General features: G+C 41.5%; 1 protein-coding gene across 2 annotated transcripts in view; it reads right to left on the reverse strand.

The window, feature by feature from the left end:
* The window catches only part of MRPS28 (mitochondrial ribosomal protein S28), a 129,817-nt gene that overhangs the window by 84,689 nt on the left and 28,198 nt on the right, over positions 1 to 16,930 (reverse strand). The window lies entirely within an intron of this gene.

Here is a 16,930-nt window from a genome sequence, read left to right on the forward strand (position 1 = left end):
ATTACCGGTATATAAACACACAATGCGCCAAAGTCAGCCCTGATGTCACATTGGGGAAGAATATGGCCCAAAGTACATAATGTTGACTGGAGGAACACTTCTAGTGTGTGAAAATCAGTACTAAGATTTCTACTATTTGGTTGCCTGTATGCCATTACAGAGAAAGAAACTGATACAGGATGGTTGCACTTAGGGTGACCAGATGGCCCGATTTTATAGGGACAGTCCCGATTTTGGGGTCTTTTTCTTATATAGGCTCCTATTAACTGCTCTCCCCCATCCCGATTTTTCACATTTGCTGTCTGGTCACCATAGTTGCACTGAAGAACTTTCAAGGATTTAAAAAGTTTTCTCTTTTAAAGAAACCGCTGTTCATACAAACTTGCAAAATTCTGCTTGCTCACTTAACTTGATACTTGAGCAAGTAATGTTTTTATCAGGCAAGAAACATAGCATTTTTTAAATCATAATTATTTTGGTGCGCACAGATTTTTGTGTGCGGCCTGATAAGTTTTCATGCTGATTTTGTACGGATGTTAAGGTGCACTGTTAGTTCTGTAATTATAAATTCTTAATATTATAGTATTTTATTCCCATATACCACCTTTCACACTAAAAGGGATGACACCGGTTTATTAAAAAATATATTTATAGGGGTCACTTCACACACCACTGAAATGCAGACACTTTGGAAGGCAGAAACACGGCAGCTGTTTAAAAGTGCACAGCAACACTACACTATAATTGACCAAACTAAAATTTGGCTACTACTCATACAAAACCTGCGACTGGCTTGAATGTATTAAATGGACACGGTCAGCTACTTTAGATCTGATAAAAGCTTTACAAAACCTAGTAAAACAGAAATATTGTGATGATTTTTTAAAATTTCCATTAAAACAATGTTTCTGTTCGGATATGAAATGATACTAGCCATGCTCACAAGACAAAGATTGTACATGAGAACAAGAAAGTTAAAAAAGTTAAAATGACTACCGTATTTACCTTGTCCAAGCTGAATGAAATGCAAAAAACAAAATTCAACCTGTAGCAGAGTGCCCAATCAGCGTACCCCTGCATGGATGGAACGCGTACCATCCCCAATGAGTCTCCATAAGGTCTGATACATGACGACTCCACTCTGTCAAAGAAGTAGGCATCAGGAATGGGCCAGCCTAGGAAATCTACCCTCATACGGAGCCAACGGCTGGGCACCCCTGCATAGCTGAAGTGGAGGGACCTTTTCCTGGGCTGGGAGGTAGTTAATTTCTCCCATCCTCACATATGATTGCTGTAGAAAGCCCAATCACTTGGGACTTATGTGGGATCCTTGAAATTGACCCCCAAAATGCATAAGAACACATTATATCACAAAAAGCCAGTAGGTGCACACTTCAACCTCCCTGGACATTCTATTACAGATTTAAAAGTCACTATCATTGAACAAAAAAACTTCAGAAACAGACTTAAAAGAGAAACAGCAGAACTAAAATTCATTTGCAAATTTAAGACCATTAATTTGGGCTTGAATAGGGACAGGGAGTGGCTGGCTCATTACAAAAGCAGCTTTGCCTCTCCTGGAATTGACACCTCCTCATCTATTATTGGGAGTGGACTACATCAACCCTGATCAAATTGGCCCTGTCAACACTGGTTCTCCACTTGTGAGGTACTTCCTTCTCTTGTCATTATATAATGCCTGCATCTGTAACTTTCACTCCACGCATCTGAAGAAGTGAGGTTTTTTACCCAAGAAAGCTTATGCCCAAATAAATCTGTTAGTCTTTAAGGTGCCACCGGACTCCTTATTTTATCTTTGACATCCTTTCCATTTTAGAATTATTAATATTTTGACTAACAACGCAGGCAGGGAATTTTATTTTTAAATATATGTTTTTGATCAGATAGTGTCCAATTAAAAAGAGAAACAGAAGACTGTTTGGCCTAAAAATACATCTACCTCTGTAGTTTCCCCAATCCCTGGCCCTGACCTTATGGTTTTTAGAGATGATATTGATTTACATCATTCTGGGATGTGTTACCCAGAGTGTTGCAAGCAAGATACGAGAAGTCATTCTCCCACTTTACTCTGCAATGATAAGGCCTAAGCTGGAATACTGTGTCCAGTTCTGGGTGCCACGTTACAGGAAAGATGTGGACAAATTGGAGAAAGTCCAGAGAAGAGCAACAAAAACAATTAAAGGTCTAGGGGGGAGGGATAGCTCAGTGGTTTGAGCATTGGCCTGCTAAACCCAGGGTTGTGAGTTCAATCCTTGAGGGGGCCACTTAGGGATCTGGGGTAAAAATCTGTCTGGGGATTGGTCCTGCTTTGAGCAGGGGGTTGGACTAGATGACCTCCTGAGGTCCCTTCCAACCCTAATCTTCTATGATTCTATGATTCTATGAAAACATGACCTATGAGGAAGGATTGATAAAATTGGGATTGTTTCGTCTGGAGAAGAGAAGATTGAGGGGGGACATGATAACAGTTTTCACGTACATAAAGTGTTGTTCCATAGAGGATGGGGAAAAATTGTTCTCGTTAATCTCTGAAAATAGGACAAGAAGCAATGGTCTTAAATTGCAGCAAGGGGGTTTAGGTTGGATATTAGGAAAAACTTCCTGTCAGGGTAGTTAAGCACTGGAATAAATTGTGTAGGGAGATTGTGGAATCTCCATCATTGGAGATTTATTAAGAGCAGGTTAGACAAACACCTGTCAGGGATGTTCTAGATCAGTGGTCCCCAATGCGGTGCCCGCAGGCGCCATGGCGCCCGCCGGGGCATCTATATGCACCCGCCTACTGACAAGGGAGCACCCCGCCACAGAGGAGCGTGGCCACCGGACAAGCAGGCGCCGAAAAGTGGCAACGTCAAGAAGCGTCACCGCCGAAATGCCGCTGCTTTTCGCCGGCATTTCGTCGGCGACGCCTCTTAATGACGCAGCTTCTTGGTGGTATTTCGGCAGCTGCTTGTCCGGCGGTGGCCGTGCTCCTCGGTGGCATTTCGGTGGCTAGTAGTCAGGCGCCCGCCACACTGAAAGGTTGGGGACCACTTTTCTAGATAATACTTAGTCCTGCCATGAGCGCAGAGGACTGAACTAGATGACCTACTGAGGTCCCTTCCAGTACTACACTTCTATAATACTATGATTTTAGAAGGTATTTTTTGGCTGCAGTCATTACTGGAGAATAAAGTACAAGGTATGAGAGTGGTGAGGAATTCAGATGTCAGTAGAGAGCAACAGAAAAACACATCAGTAGGAAGTTTCTGAAAAAGAGAATGACAGCAAAGGATGAAAGTAGGTAAAAGGAGACTGAGAATCCACTCCAGAGACAGATGGACTGCAGAAGGCGTAGGAGCCATTCATGGATATTTTCTACAGTGTGTGGCTTACTGCAGAGGCTACCGGGAAGAAGAGGAGTCTACAGGGAAATGAAGGCTACAGCAGAGACTACCAGCAGGGAAGCAGCAAACAGAGCAGGAAAACACGGACCTTATTGCTGGTAAACTATCAGCCTGAAGGTTCAAATAGCATGAAGTAATAGTGCAAGTAGAGCTGTTATCGTTTTCCTTTCTCCCTCATCCACAAACTGCATTTAAACCCACATCCCGGGAATTCTTGCAGTAAGACCTACAAGATGGAACTTAAACGAGATTCAATATGTTGAGTCAATAAGGTGTGATTTTAACAGGTCAAAAGCATTATTCTTGGTAGCCGCGACAATAGAAATGGACAGAAGGCCAATTCTGTATTACTACTTTCTTTAAAGACTTTCCTTTTTCTTCTCCCTATCCAGGCTAGCCGCAAACCTGAGCCAGTTAAAAACACACTTATGCACACAGATATATTTATACAACAGGCATAGACCTTTTCCTCTACATGTTTTTCTAAGCAATAAGATATCACCTGCTAATTAGATGTTTCATGCATAAGCTCCCAGCAGGTGCAGGATTTGAACCCTACCGATGATGCGAGGTTGTTACTGTTGCACATAATAGAATTTTTTTTATATTTTCCTTTAAAAATGAGGAAATTACATACAGAAATCTTGTTAAAATACATTTAGGTTGTAGAGTCAAACATTAAAAAGTTGGGAAATGCCAGACTATAGATTACCTGTGCAACCTTAATTCTGCCCCTTGTCTGTGTGCACTGATATGTGATTGTATACTATGTCCTCCCCAGGACCCTGACTCCTCATTCATTGCATAGGATAGATGATCCTCAGGGAATGAGACTGCTATTTAAAATGTTTATCCTTATTCAGTTATTGGCCCCTGCCTGCCTTACTGCACACCATCCAAAGCCTGCAATGAATACAGAATTATTCACTCCTTATGGTCTTTTCTAGGGCACTTATCACCCTGATATCTTAGTGTCTCACAGACATTAATTAATTTGTTTCCGCTTCAGGATAACGGAGTGGCAGAGCCAGAATTGGAATTCAAGATCTCTTGATTCTCAACCTTGTGCTCATTCCTTCAGACCACACTGCCTTACAGCCAGAGGTGCTGAGCATACACAACTCCAGTTGACTTCAGCTGCATTTGCAAGTGCTCAGCACTTCAGCAAGTTATGCCCTGGTGTCTCAGGGTTGGGCAACCAGAAATTGGGGAACATGCCCTTAGTGTCCACCTGTCAATTTTAGTTTTAAGTGACTTGCTGAGCATCACGTAATAACTCTGTAGCAGAGGCAGGGATAGAACTGAGGTCCTTTTGGGGTGTTCACCTGTCTTAAGCAGAAGATCTTCTTCCCTCTTACTGCAGTTCTCTACTTCTGCAGCAAATGAAGCAAGGATCCTACAAACAATCTCATTCACTACATAACCCTAATTCATTCCATGATTGCCTCCCATCCTGTGTACTGCATGAGGCAGGAGTCTTGTGGAAAAAATATAAGATCATGCAATTAAAGATTGTATCATAATGCATATGCACAAGAGGGCCAAATTAGGGTTGCACGAGCAAACTTAATTCTGGCATTTCTTAACTTTTAAATGCTTTAGTTTGCAACTGTAACTTTCTTTTAATATGGGGTTTTTGGTATGTAATATATAATTTTGAGTGTATGTACAAAAGCATGCAGAGAATTTATAAGTTGAATTTTACTTACTATTCTTGACAATGAAGTAGCGCTTAGTTTAACTCTCTCTTTTTTTTAAACTGAAATAGCTGTTTAGGTTCCAAATGATCACTTAAACATCTTTTAGTTATACAATTGTTACCATTTAGTAAATGAAAACAAACTGAAGTGCACTGTACATATGTTTTAGGAAATAAATAATAAAGTGTGTTTATATCTAAAGTTCTCTAATGAGAAGGCCTAATTTTAGTATTACTATTCTGTTAAGCTTTAGATGTTAATCCTTTGCATTTCCAGGTAATTTGCCTGTGATTTATTCAAATGATTATAAATATAGATAGAATATTAATTTTTGTCTTTGCAGAGAAGCGTCACAATGGGACAAAATCAGCACTGTCACAAGTGGGTGCTTCTCCATTGACTTCACTGGAACTCCTCCTGCTTACACCACAACTGCATTTGGCCCAGTGTATTACTTTATAAGTGATTTAGTCTCTTATCGTGTGTGTGTTCTGGCTTTGGTTCTGTTCAATATCTTCATCAATGATTAAGATAATGGCATAGAGAGTACACTTATAAAGTTTGCGGATGATACCAAACTGGGAGGGGTTGCAAGTGCTTTGAAGGATAGGATTTAAAAATTCAAAATAATCTGGATAAACTGGAGAAATGGGCTTAAATTGCAGCAAGGGTGGTGTAGGTTGGACATTAGGAAAAACTTTCTAACTATCAGAGTGGTTAAGCCCTGGAATAAATTGCCTAGGGAGGTTGTGGAATCTCCATCATGGAGATTTTTAAGAGCAGGTTAGACAAACACCTGTCAGGGATGGTCTAGATAATACTTAGTCCTGCCTTAAGTGCAGGAGACTGGACTAGAAGACCTCTGGACTAAATGACTCCTTGATGTCCCTTACAGTACTACGATTCTATGATTGTGAATTTAATTCCACTCTGAGAAAGCTACCTTTGTGGCCACAGACAACAGGATTTTGTCTTGTAAGTCCAAACTGAAATTTTAAACAAACAAAAACAACGTAGACATTCTGGGTTTTCAGCAAGAAATTACCCCAATAATAAAAACGAAAATAAGTAGCTTTAAAAATAAGCCAGCAGTAGAAGCATAACATTACATCTCTGTTCTTTACCTCTCTCATTTAAAAATAGTATTTCTTTACAAGCTAGGTGGCAATTCCCCTCCCGCCCCCCGCCTCCCCCCATAAGCATTTCAATGTGTACGCAGATTGTTTTTGCTGGTTACTGACACTAAAAGGGAAACGAACTATTATAAGACAGACAAACAAAAACAAGATCATATCACCAGTGCAGTACCAGGACCAATTTTTTAAATCTAGCATTGCATTATATTACTGCTAAAAACAAAGTTACATATGAGTTAATGGTTTGCTCAAAATTAAAGTGCTGTCTATTTGCATATTGACCTACAGGTGTTGGACAGTTATATTATACCTCAAGCTGCAATAATGTCAGAACATCACAAGCTTGGGTCAGTAACTGGGTGGACGAGATCTAGAGGAAACTCAGGACTTGCAAGAAGTAATGATGGTGACTCAGCAGGAGGTACTGTGTACCAACCCTGAAGAATCTGTACTCTATCACGGTGACCCAGCCTAGTATTAGGGGGCACTCTACTCTAATGGTGATATTTTTGGGGTTAGGTCTGAAGATGAAGTCCATGATCACTGGGGTCATTAAAAATCCCATGACATTTTTTGCAAGTGTAGGGTTAAGTTCCTGTATCCTGGCCAAATTTTAATTTGGGTAACTGGGGATTCCCACACTTTGTTGCTTCTGTCATCTGAGCTCACTGCACACACCAGAGTCTCCTTGCCTCCCTCCATTCCCACTTCCCTCAAGTTCCCTGTGTGTCACCCTTCCATCCCCCTCTATTTCAGTGACTCACTGCAACTCCCCTCATGCCAGGGTCTCTATGTGTCACCCATACCAGGGCCCCTCATTCCCCCTTCCCCACTATGGCAGGTGCTCTGTGCTCCCCTTTCCCCCTCCCCCATAGTATTGTTCCCCTTTCTCCTCCTCTGCCAGAGGTTCTGTGAGCCCCACCATGCCAGGGACTCTGTATGTCCTCATTCCCCCCTTCCCTCTCATCCCATTGTCTCTATGTACCCCCAGTTCTCCTCTCTCCCCAAACCAGGGTCCTCCATACTCCACCTTCCCCTCCCATCATGCCAGGGGCTCTGCATATGCCCCTATTCCACTCTTTCCTCCCTCCATTCATTCAGGGTGTCAACATTTTAAACTGAGATAGGAATACTATTACGTTGCAATGGCTGCCATCAACTGGTTCTTTGTTCCCTAGACAATTCCAGAGGTGACTGAAGGCAATAAGTCTGCTAACCAAATGCAAGTGGTGCTGTCTCTCTCATTTCCCCCCTCTGGTTTTCTGAATTTCATCAAAACCAATAGGGTTCTGCCCACTGATGCCTAGAACATTCCCTGAGGTATGGGAATTAATCAGATGCGGCATTCAAAAGTTATTAGTGTTATTTCTAAACAGAGAAATGCCATCAAGTTGAGCATTGGGCCGTGCAAGCTCAGCCAATTATGCTCTACCCGGATGTTTCAGTTGGATACAGTATTCCTCACTTTTTAATTTATTTTACATCATCTGTTATGATATTTGCTACACGGGGTCTTACTGTACAGGTAGAAAACATTATTCTTTCCCTTACAGCTTATAAAATAATATACAGGATGCACCACATGGGAATAATGAACAACAGGGTGAAGGAAGGAAGGAATAATGTGGTTTACAGCAAAATCATGAGGTTATTCAGCTTGCTTGTGCACACATTATGATGGCTCAGTTACACTATTTTGTTGTTGTGTTTAAAAATATTTTCATAATAATAATATAAATTTACTCACATTGTGGCATTGCAGAAGAGCTGAGTCTTAAGGAACAAGTAGAGACAGAGATGGCCTGCCAGACAACAATTATAAGGTCCTGCCAAAGCACCGGGGGGCAATATAGAAGAAGAAACAGAGATGCGCCTAGAAGCAGATGAACAGGGTAGAGAGATGGCACTATCGGCAGAGTGATAGTGGCAGAGGATAACTTTTGTCTAATTTTGCTATGTGCTTTAAAATAGATGCCAGGTTTCAATCTAAAAAAGGCTGCACCCTCCATTCGTGGGGAACAAAGTGATTCATATGTATGTTTATAGCGTATGTGTATAAGAATGTGATACATATAATTATTCCCTCCACTATCCCTAATACTAGTGGGTGTGTTTTCTACTGCAATCATCCTATTAATCATGGCAGATTTCTATGGGAAACGAGATGCTGGAGCGCACTTTCTAACTAGCAGCAGCAGTTGCTCATGGTGTGCACAAGTTGTTAGCATAAATACTAGCGAATGGCGGGCCTAGATGGCGTCCCTAGCGGGTACAGGACCATGATACTTTGACCAATGTGTTTGCTGGCCCTCTCAAGTGCTAAGTAGAGAATCCTGCCCTGCTACTTGCATCGGGGGTGGGAAAAAGAGACTCCATATGCTCTCTTCCTCCTAGTTGCCTAGTGCAGAAGACAAAACCTAGCACATGCTTTACAAAACTCGTTAATAAAGTCTGTAAAATGATTTGCTTCTATTTAGGAAGACAATGTAAAAGTACAAATTATCATGATCATTACAGTATATGTACTGTACTACGTGCAAAATTACACTTTAAAAGGACAGATTCGGTCACTTTCATCATGTTTTCTTTTTCACTGCTTAGAATGATCCCATGGACATCTGAAATGGAAATCTGCATCTCTACTACATATTTCTTTCTTGCCAGTTAAAATGAGGTAGGATCATAAGCTAAAATAGGGAAAGAAAAAGTTAAAAATTACTTAGACAAGTTAGATATATTAAAGTCTCTAGGGCCTGACGAAAATACATCCTCGAACAGTGGTTTTTGAACGTTTTTTTCTGGCGACCCAATTGGAGAAAATTGTTAATGCCCTCGACCCAATGGAGCTGGGAATGAGGGGTTTGTGGTGTGGGAGGGGCTCAGGTTTGGGGCAGATGGCTGGGCTGCGGGGTGGGGCTGGGAATGAGCAGCTCAGAGTGTGGGAGGGGACTCTGGGCTGGGGCAGGGGTGCGGGAGGGGCTCTGGGCTGGGGGTGCAGGCTCTTGGGTGGGGCTGGTGATGAGAGGTTTGGGATGCAGGAGGGGGCTCTGGGTTTGGGGGGCTCAGGGCTGGTGGTTGGGGTGTGGGCTCTGGGCCGGGGGTGCAGGCTCTGGGATGGGGCCAGGGATAAAGGGTTTGGGGTGCAGGAAGGGGCTCCGGGCTGGGGCGGGGGTTTGGGGCGCAGGGTTCAGGCACGGGCTTATCTCAGGCAGCTCCCGATCAGCGGTGCAGTGGGGGTGCTAAGGCAGGCTTCCTGCCTGTCCTGGCACCGCCAACTGCGCAGTGCCCTGGAAGCGGCCAGCAGCAGGTCCAGCTCCTAGGTGGAGGTGCACAAGCGGCTCCGCGTGGCTCTTGCTCACAGGCACAGACCCCCCTCCCAGCTCCCATTGGCTGGTTCCCGGCCAATGGGAGTGCTGAGCCGGTGCTCAGGATGGGGGCAGCGCACAGAGCCCCGTGGCCCCCCCACCTAGGAGCCGGACCTGCTGCTGGCTGATTCTGGGACAGCGCAGTGACAGAACAGGTAGGAACTAGCCTGCCTTAGGCGGGCAGCACTGCTGACAGGACTTTTAACGGCCCGGTCAGTGGTGCTGACCAGACCCGCCACAACCCAGTGCCTTCCATTCCGCAACCCAGTACTGGGTCATGAAAACCACTGTCCTAGAACACTCAAGGAGCTGACTGAGGAGATATCTGAGCTATTAGCAATTATCTTCAAAAAGTCATGGAAGACGGGTGAGATTCCAGAGGACTGGAAAATGACAAATACAGAGCCAATCTATAAAAAGGGGAATGAGGACAACCAGGAAATTACAGATCAGTCAGTTGAACTTCAGTACCCGGAAAGATAATGGAGCAAATAATTAAGCAATCAATTTGCAAACACCTAGAAGATAATAATGTGATAAGTAACACTCAGCATGGATTTGTCAACAACAAATCATGTCAAACCAAACTAATAGCTTTCTTGGACAGGGTAACAAGCCTTGTGGATGGGGGGGAAGTGATAGATCTGTTATATCTTGACTTTAGATACTGTCTTGCATGACCTTTTCATAAACAAACTAGGGAAATATAACCTAGATGGAGCTAGTATAAGGTGGTTGCATAATTAATTGGAAAACTGTTCCCAGAAAGTAGTTATCAGTGGTTCACAGTCATGGTGGAAGGGCAAATTGAGTGTGGTCCTGTACGGATCAGGTCCGGTTCTGTTCAATACTTCATCGATGATTTAGATAATGGCATAGAGAGTACACTGATAAAGTTTGTGGACGATACCAAGCTGGGAGGGATTGCAAGTGCTTTGGACGATAGGATTAAAATTCAAAATGATCTGGACAAACTGGAGAAATGGTCTGAAATAAATAGGATGAAATTCAATAAGGACAAATGCAAAGTACTCCACTTAGGAAGGAACAGTCACTTGCACACAGACAAAATGGGAAATGACTGCCTAGAAAGGAGTACTGAAGAAATGGATCTGGGGATCAGAGCGGATCACAAGCTAAATATGAGTTAACAGTGTAACACTGTGGTAAAAAAAAAGCAATCATCATTCTGGGATGTATTAGCAGGGGTGTTGTAAGCAAGGTATGAAAAGTAATTCTTCCGCTCTACTCCATGCTGATTAGACCTCAACTGGAATACTGTGTCCAGTTCTGGGTGCCACATTTCAGGGAAGATGTGGACAAATTGGAGAAAGTCCAGAGAAGAGCAACAAAAATGATTAAAGGTCTAGAAAACATGACATATGAGGGAAGACTGAAAAAAAAATAAGTTTGTTTAGTCTGGAGAAGAGAAGACTGAGAGGGGACATGATAACAGTTTTCAAGTACATAAAAGATTGTTACAAGGAGGAGAGTGGTAAATTGTTCTCATTGACCTCTGAGGATAGGACAAGTAGCAATGGGCTTGAACTGTAGCAAGGGTGGTTTAGGTTGGACATTAGGAAAAAATTCCTAACTGTCAGGATGGTTAAGCACTGGAATAAATTACCTAGAGAGATTGTGGAATCTCCGTCATTGGAGAGTTTTAAGACCAGATTAGACAACTCCTGTCAGGGATGGTCAGATAATACTTAGTCCTGCCTTAAGTGCAGCAGACTGGACTAGGAGACCTCTTGAGGTCCCTTTCAGTCCTACGATTCTATGATTTTATTAACACACTGGCAAAAACACAGGAAGCCATCAGACACTTATCTATACTACAACCCAGGTAAGAATTCTTTTTGTAAAAATCCTAATCACAGACATAACCATCCAGGCATTTATGCACAGTCTGTGGTCAAACAATGCATTTAAGCAGATGCATACTTTTAATCAGATGCATAGTCCCACTGAAGACAATTTGAGTATTCAGAAGTGTAAAATAGCACGTTTGCTTAAGTGCTCTATTGGATAAGCACCAAAAGAGGTAACTCTTGTGCAAATGTGGGTAGGTGCACAAACTCTGTAGGTGTGACTTTGAGGCCAGTTCTTATATTTTGGCCCAACGTCTGAAATCCAAGGGCTTGTCTACACTTAAAATGCTGCAGCGGTGCAGCTGCGCCACTGTAGTGCTTCAATGTAGATGCAACCTACATGACAGGAGGGCTTACCCCATGAGCATAGGTAATCCACCTCTCCGAGAGGTGGTAGCTATGTCAACGGGAGAAGTTCTCCCATCGACATAGCACTGTCTACACCGGGAGTTAGTCTGCTATAACTGCGTTGCTCAGTGGTTTGTCTTTTCCACAGCCCTGCGTGACACAGTTATACCAACATAAGTTGGTAGTATAGATCAAGCCTAAGAAATGTAAATTAAAATATTGTGCATAACACTTTACTAATATAAAATTTAAATCTTATATTTTCCTTTTCTTTGATGCACATTAAACATTTTCAATAATTTTTATAGTGAGGCCTGAAAAAAGGAATGGTAGAAATGTTTATTTATTTATTTAATTTACAGCTGGTTGGGAAAATTCCAAAATAACATTTTTTGTTAAAATTTGCCTATTTATCAAAATGTTTCATAGAGATTGTTCGATTTTGACAAAGTTCTGCTGGAAACGAGGCAGGGTTCTGATGGAAATCTGACTAATTTCCCGCCAGCTCACCTACTCAGCTCCTCATTACTGGGGACCCCAGGGCTTCTAGGGTCCGAGGCAGTCCACCAGATAGACTAAAGGAGAGCTAGCACTCCATTCCCTTTCATGGAGTGATGACAGACACAGGTTGTAACAGAACCTTTCTGTCATGGTTTATACTATTGTTCTTTTTGGGAGATCTATTAAAAATGGGCACTATTTTTTTGAAGGCTTTGTTCCCTTTCTACCTAAAAGGAAAATCTTTCAGCTACAAAAAATACACAATCTAGCACAGTTTTTCCATAGTATCTCTTTGCCTTGCATATTATCTCTGGGTGGATTACAAATCATTTTACAGGACCTTTTTACTTTTTAAAGGAACTTTATACAAGATTAAATAATGCATGCTAGGAAAGATGATGTTTTTAATAACTGCAATATATAATATAAAAAATCATGTATTTAGTAATGCCCCATATTCATATTTTCTTGTTCTGCAAGAATGACAGAAATATCTTTGTAACATCAAATAAATCCTACGTGGCAACCTGCTATTAGTAGACAAGTGCATCCTAGTTTAACTCTACTGACATTACACCGGCAATGCATTTGGCCCATAGTAAACTGACTATACTCCAGATATGGCAGATTCTGATCCCGATACAGGCAAACATCAATAATGATGGATCACACTAATAACAGACTTTACAAATTCAATGAAGTATGGTAATATTTTCCAAAAGGAGAAACAGACAATGAATTGCAAGAAAAGACGTTTCTAGTCTTCACTTTCCCATTATATTCATTGTTTTTGAACCTCTATCAGTACTGTTTCCAGGATTTCTTTTAACCAGAAGTGGTTTCAACTCAAGATTGCAAATTAACTTATATAATGGTGAGAAAGGATGGGCCAAATAGGTCTACAAAAGTTTTGTTTGCTTTGAAGAACCAAAAGTCAGCCTGCAGCTCAAAGATTGTGCTGGATAATGAAAGGTAGGTTTTATTATGATCTAGGAGTCTATAAACTAATTCTAGATGATTGTTCTAGAGCAGCGGTTCTCAAACTGTAGATCGGGACCCAAAGTGGGTCACGACCCCATTTTAAAGGGGTTGCCAGGGCTGGTGTTAGACTTGCTGGGGCCCAGGGTCGAAGCAGAAGACTGAGCCCCACTGCCCAGGGCCAAAATCCCGGCGTGGCTGGGCTCAGGCTTCGGCTTCAGCCCTGGGCGGCAGGGCTCAGGTTACAGCCTCCCCTCCCCTGGGGCTGAAGTTCAACTTTGGCCTCCACACCCAAGGCAGCAGCTTTGGCTTTGGCTCCGCCGGCCTGGGGAGTCGGGGCTTGGGTGGGTTCAGGCCCAAGACCCTCCTGGAATCTTGTAATAATTTCTGTTGTCAGAAGGGGGTCATGGTGCAATGAAGTTTGAGGACCCCAGTTCTAGAGTAATAAGCCGAAGTTATCAAGGAAGCATTGCAGGTTCATCACTTGAGACAGGATAATTTTGGGGGAAAAGGTACATTTTCTCCCCCTTTTTTCTTATTGATATCAAAAAGTGACACTTTTGGGGAGTTTAACATTCCTGAAAAGAGAAGAACAAATTAAAAAGAGATGTGCAGTACAAGGTACACTAGAATAGGTATAACAGTATAGTTCTACTCTGAAAAGTGACTTGTAAGAATAGCATCACAAGGGTCCATTTCTGTTTCAGTAACTGCAGATTAAATCTGATGGTTTTTCTAAATTGTTAGTTTAGCCCTCTATATTCAATATGCAATCTGAAAGTCAAGATGTCTCCTTTCTGGCTCATGCTCTGCCAACAGAAATGTTTATAAAGTTCTGTTTGTGGATATTTATTTTTGGTAATGTGAGTCACAATATCAGACAATCCACTCTCCAGCTAGATTGACTCTACAGTGCTAATAGAAAGTATAATAAATTCTTATTATGGTCACCAGTGTGAATAGGGATGGCTCTAATCCAGTAGTTTTCAACCTATTTACCATTGTGGGCCACATCCAATACTACCTGTATGGCCCTGAGGATGTCAAATGGGCCACAGCTCTGTGCTGATTGGCTGCAAACGGCCTGCAGGCTGCAGGTTGAGAACGACTACTCTAAAAACCCCCACAAAGAACATATATGAAGATATATATAAAATAGGATGATATTCTTACCTTGTCACTTTCTAGAATAGAACCACGTTAGCATCTTCTGCCAAAATAAGGATTTTTATTTATTTATTTATTTTTGTAAAAATTGATTAGTCATTTGCTTCCAAACTGGAAGTCAGTCTCCGTCTCTGTCTCAGGTGAGAGACACATGAATATCCAAAGCAGAGTCTCCACACATTATTTATACCAGGTTCTTATTAAACGTGAGAAGGTTGTATTGTTCTGAGAATGCAACCTTAATTTTGTAAAATCAATGCACTGCTGTCGTTAGTCTGCAAGCAGACTGAAGTAATCAGACAAGCAGAGGCATGACCTTCCCATTTATTCCTATTCATGCGGCGTTGACTTCAAGACATAGTTATGACTACTTAAATGTTAATACATCTAGCCAAGATAACAGTTTCCAGATTTGCTTTTGATCCAAAAGTCTCTTGTGCGTGCACACAGACCAATGTGCCAAGTTTTGGATAACTAGTTCAACTACGTGCTATAGGAAGAAGACATCTCATAATATAACTGTTGACACTAAAACAAAAACAATCAAATACTAACACCAGTCCCATGTCAATTTCATCAAAATTAATATACCAGTTTATATGCGAATTTAAAAACAAACAGGGTCTAATCTTGCACTTGTTCTGGAGTATCTGTGGAGGGTTAAGTGATGCTTTGGTAGTAATTTAGTTGAGCTCCACCAACTCCTCAGCCCCACCCCAATCCACTCACCACAAAGCATGTACAAATGTAAACCTTAAAAGAAAGATGGGGAAAAGGAACACTAGAGATGGGTCCATACAGCCACAAACAAACACTTGTCTGCCTATTGGTCTTGGGGACAAATTCCTTTGAGATACATTTCTTCTCTTTCCTGTGCTATGTTCGGTCACCAAAATATGATGCAATGTCCTGTTAACACACGACCTCCTGATTGCCATGATTACTGATCATTCTCATTGTATGATCTACATTAACCACAGACTTTCAAGTTTTCTATCTTAGTCTTTTATAAGTAAATTTATTATAGTAATGGCTCAAATTTTAAACTATCATAATATTAAACCAAGAATCTAAATAAACCGTGTACATAAAATTCACTAGAACTATGTATAAAGGATGGATTTTCTTTTGCCTTTTCCCACCCTGAATTTTCTCTCTTTTCTGCATTTTAAATTTAGTTGCCTTGAATACATAATATAGATTGATTCTATAGACCTGATCCTGAGAGTGCTGAGCATACTGAGCTCCCAATGAAGTCAATAGGGCTGGAGGACTTTCTTCGGAGATGCTTACCACATCGCAGAATTAAGCCCCCTTTATTTTTACCATATGTATAACCTGAACTGAGAAATTACCTTGTTTATTTCATGTCTGTGTCAAAAAATGTACTACTACTATTCATGTCACGTGCTATCTACCTTATAGTTGTCAATCATATCTGCTTTGAAAGTCACAGGCCTGTCAAACATATCTGTTGTCAGAGAGGCAACACTACAAAAATCACTATGCCGTTATTTTAGAAAACATTAGGGAGCAAAATCATGAATATGCAAATGCTGTTTGATTACAAAATTACATTAGAGTCTTATGCACAAACTTGTTATTTCAAATTAAAAACTTTGGGAAATCAAAATACTCTAGAGTTGGCTTTTATTGTCAAGATAGTTTAAGACAATTATTTTAGGTATAGTAATGAGGGGTTTCATCCAACCCAAATATTTTCAAACCTTTTTTAGTTGTTTTTTTTTTTTGTTTACATTGGGGAGTAGATTTAAATGCACCATAGTGTTATGAACCCAAACACAACAACATTGTGCTAATGCACGAAAACTAAAGAATGAAAGTGAACTGAATAATGAAAGTGAATTTTCATTCTCAATGTGCTCAAGTTTTCACAAAAAATACATTTTCAATAAATGTTTGGTTTTACAACTTTGATACACTGATGCCTCTTACAGTTACTGACGAGACACCTACTGGACAGAAGAGTAAACCCACTAGCCAGATTCAGATATGAAAGACAAGAAGGGGACTCCCATCAGCAAGGTCCAAGGGCAAGAACCTGGTAAGAAGCCCTGTTCCCCAGCAGCTGCAAATAGGGCAAGCAATGATATCTCTACTAGGGTACTTCCCCAGAGGCTTCCGAGGCTCTATCTTTTATGATCAGCCTCTGGCATTAGATGTCTGATAAATCTAAAGCTCCACCCTCCTCTGGCTGCTGGAAGGGAAAAGGAATTTTGTCTCTTCTTGCCTCACCAGAGCCTCCAGTCTGCTGCCAGACGGTGGGTCTGTGCTACTCTGCTCCTCCCCAGTCCCTGTTTTTAGGACCTCCTTCCCCATTTCAGTTCCTGTTCTCCTTGCTGCTCATAGGAATCATGCTCGTGCATGAGAAAGCTAACAGCTTCACCAACGCCACAAGTTTCAGGATAGCAAAAGTGAAACTGAGCTGTTAATTTC

Source organism: Terrapene carolina, unplaced genomic scaffold (assembly GCF_002925995.2).
Source record: "Terrapene carolina triunguis isolate 2854851 unplaced genomic scaffold, T_m_triunguis-2.0 Scaffold58, whole genome shotgun sequence".
NCBI lineage: Eukaryota > Metazoa > Chordata > Testudines > Emydidae > Terrapene > Terrapene triunguis.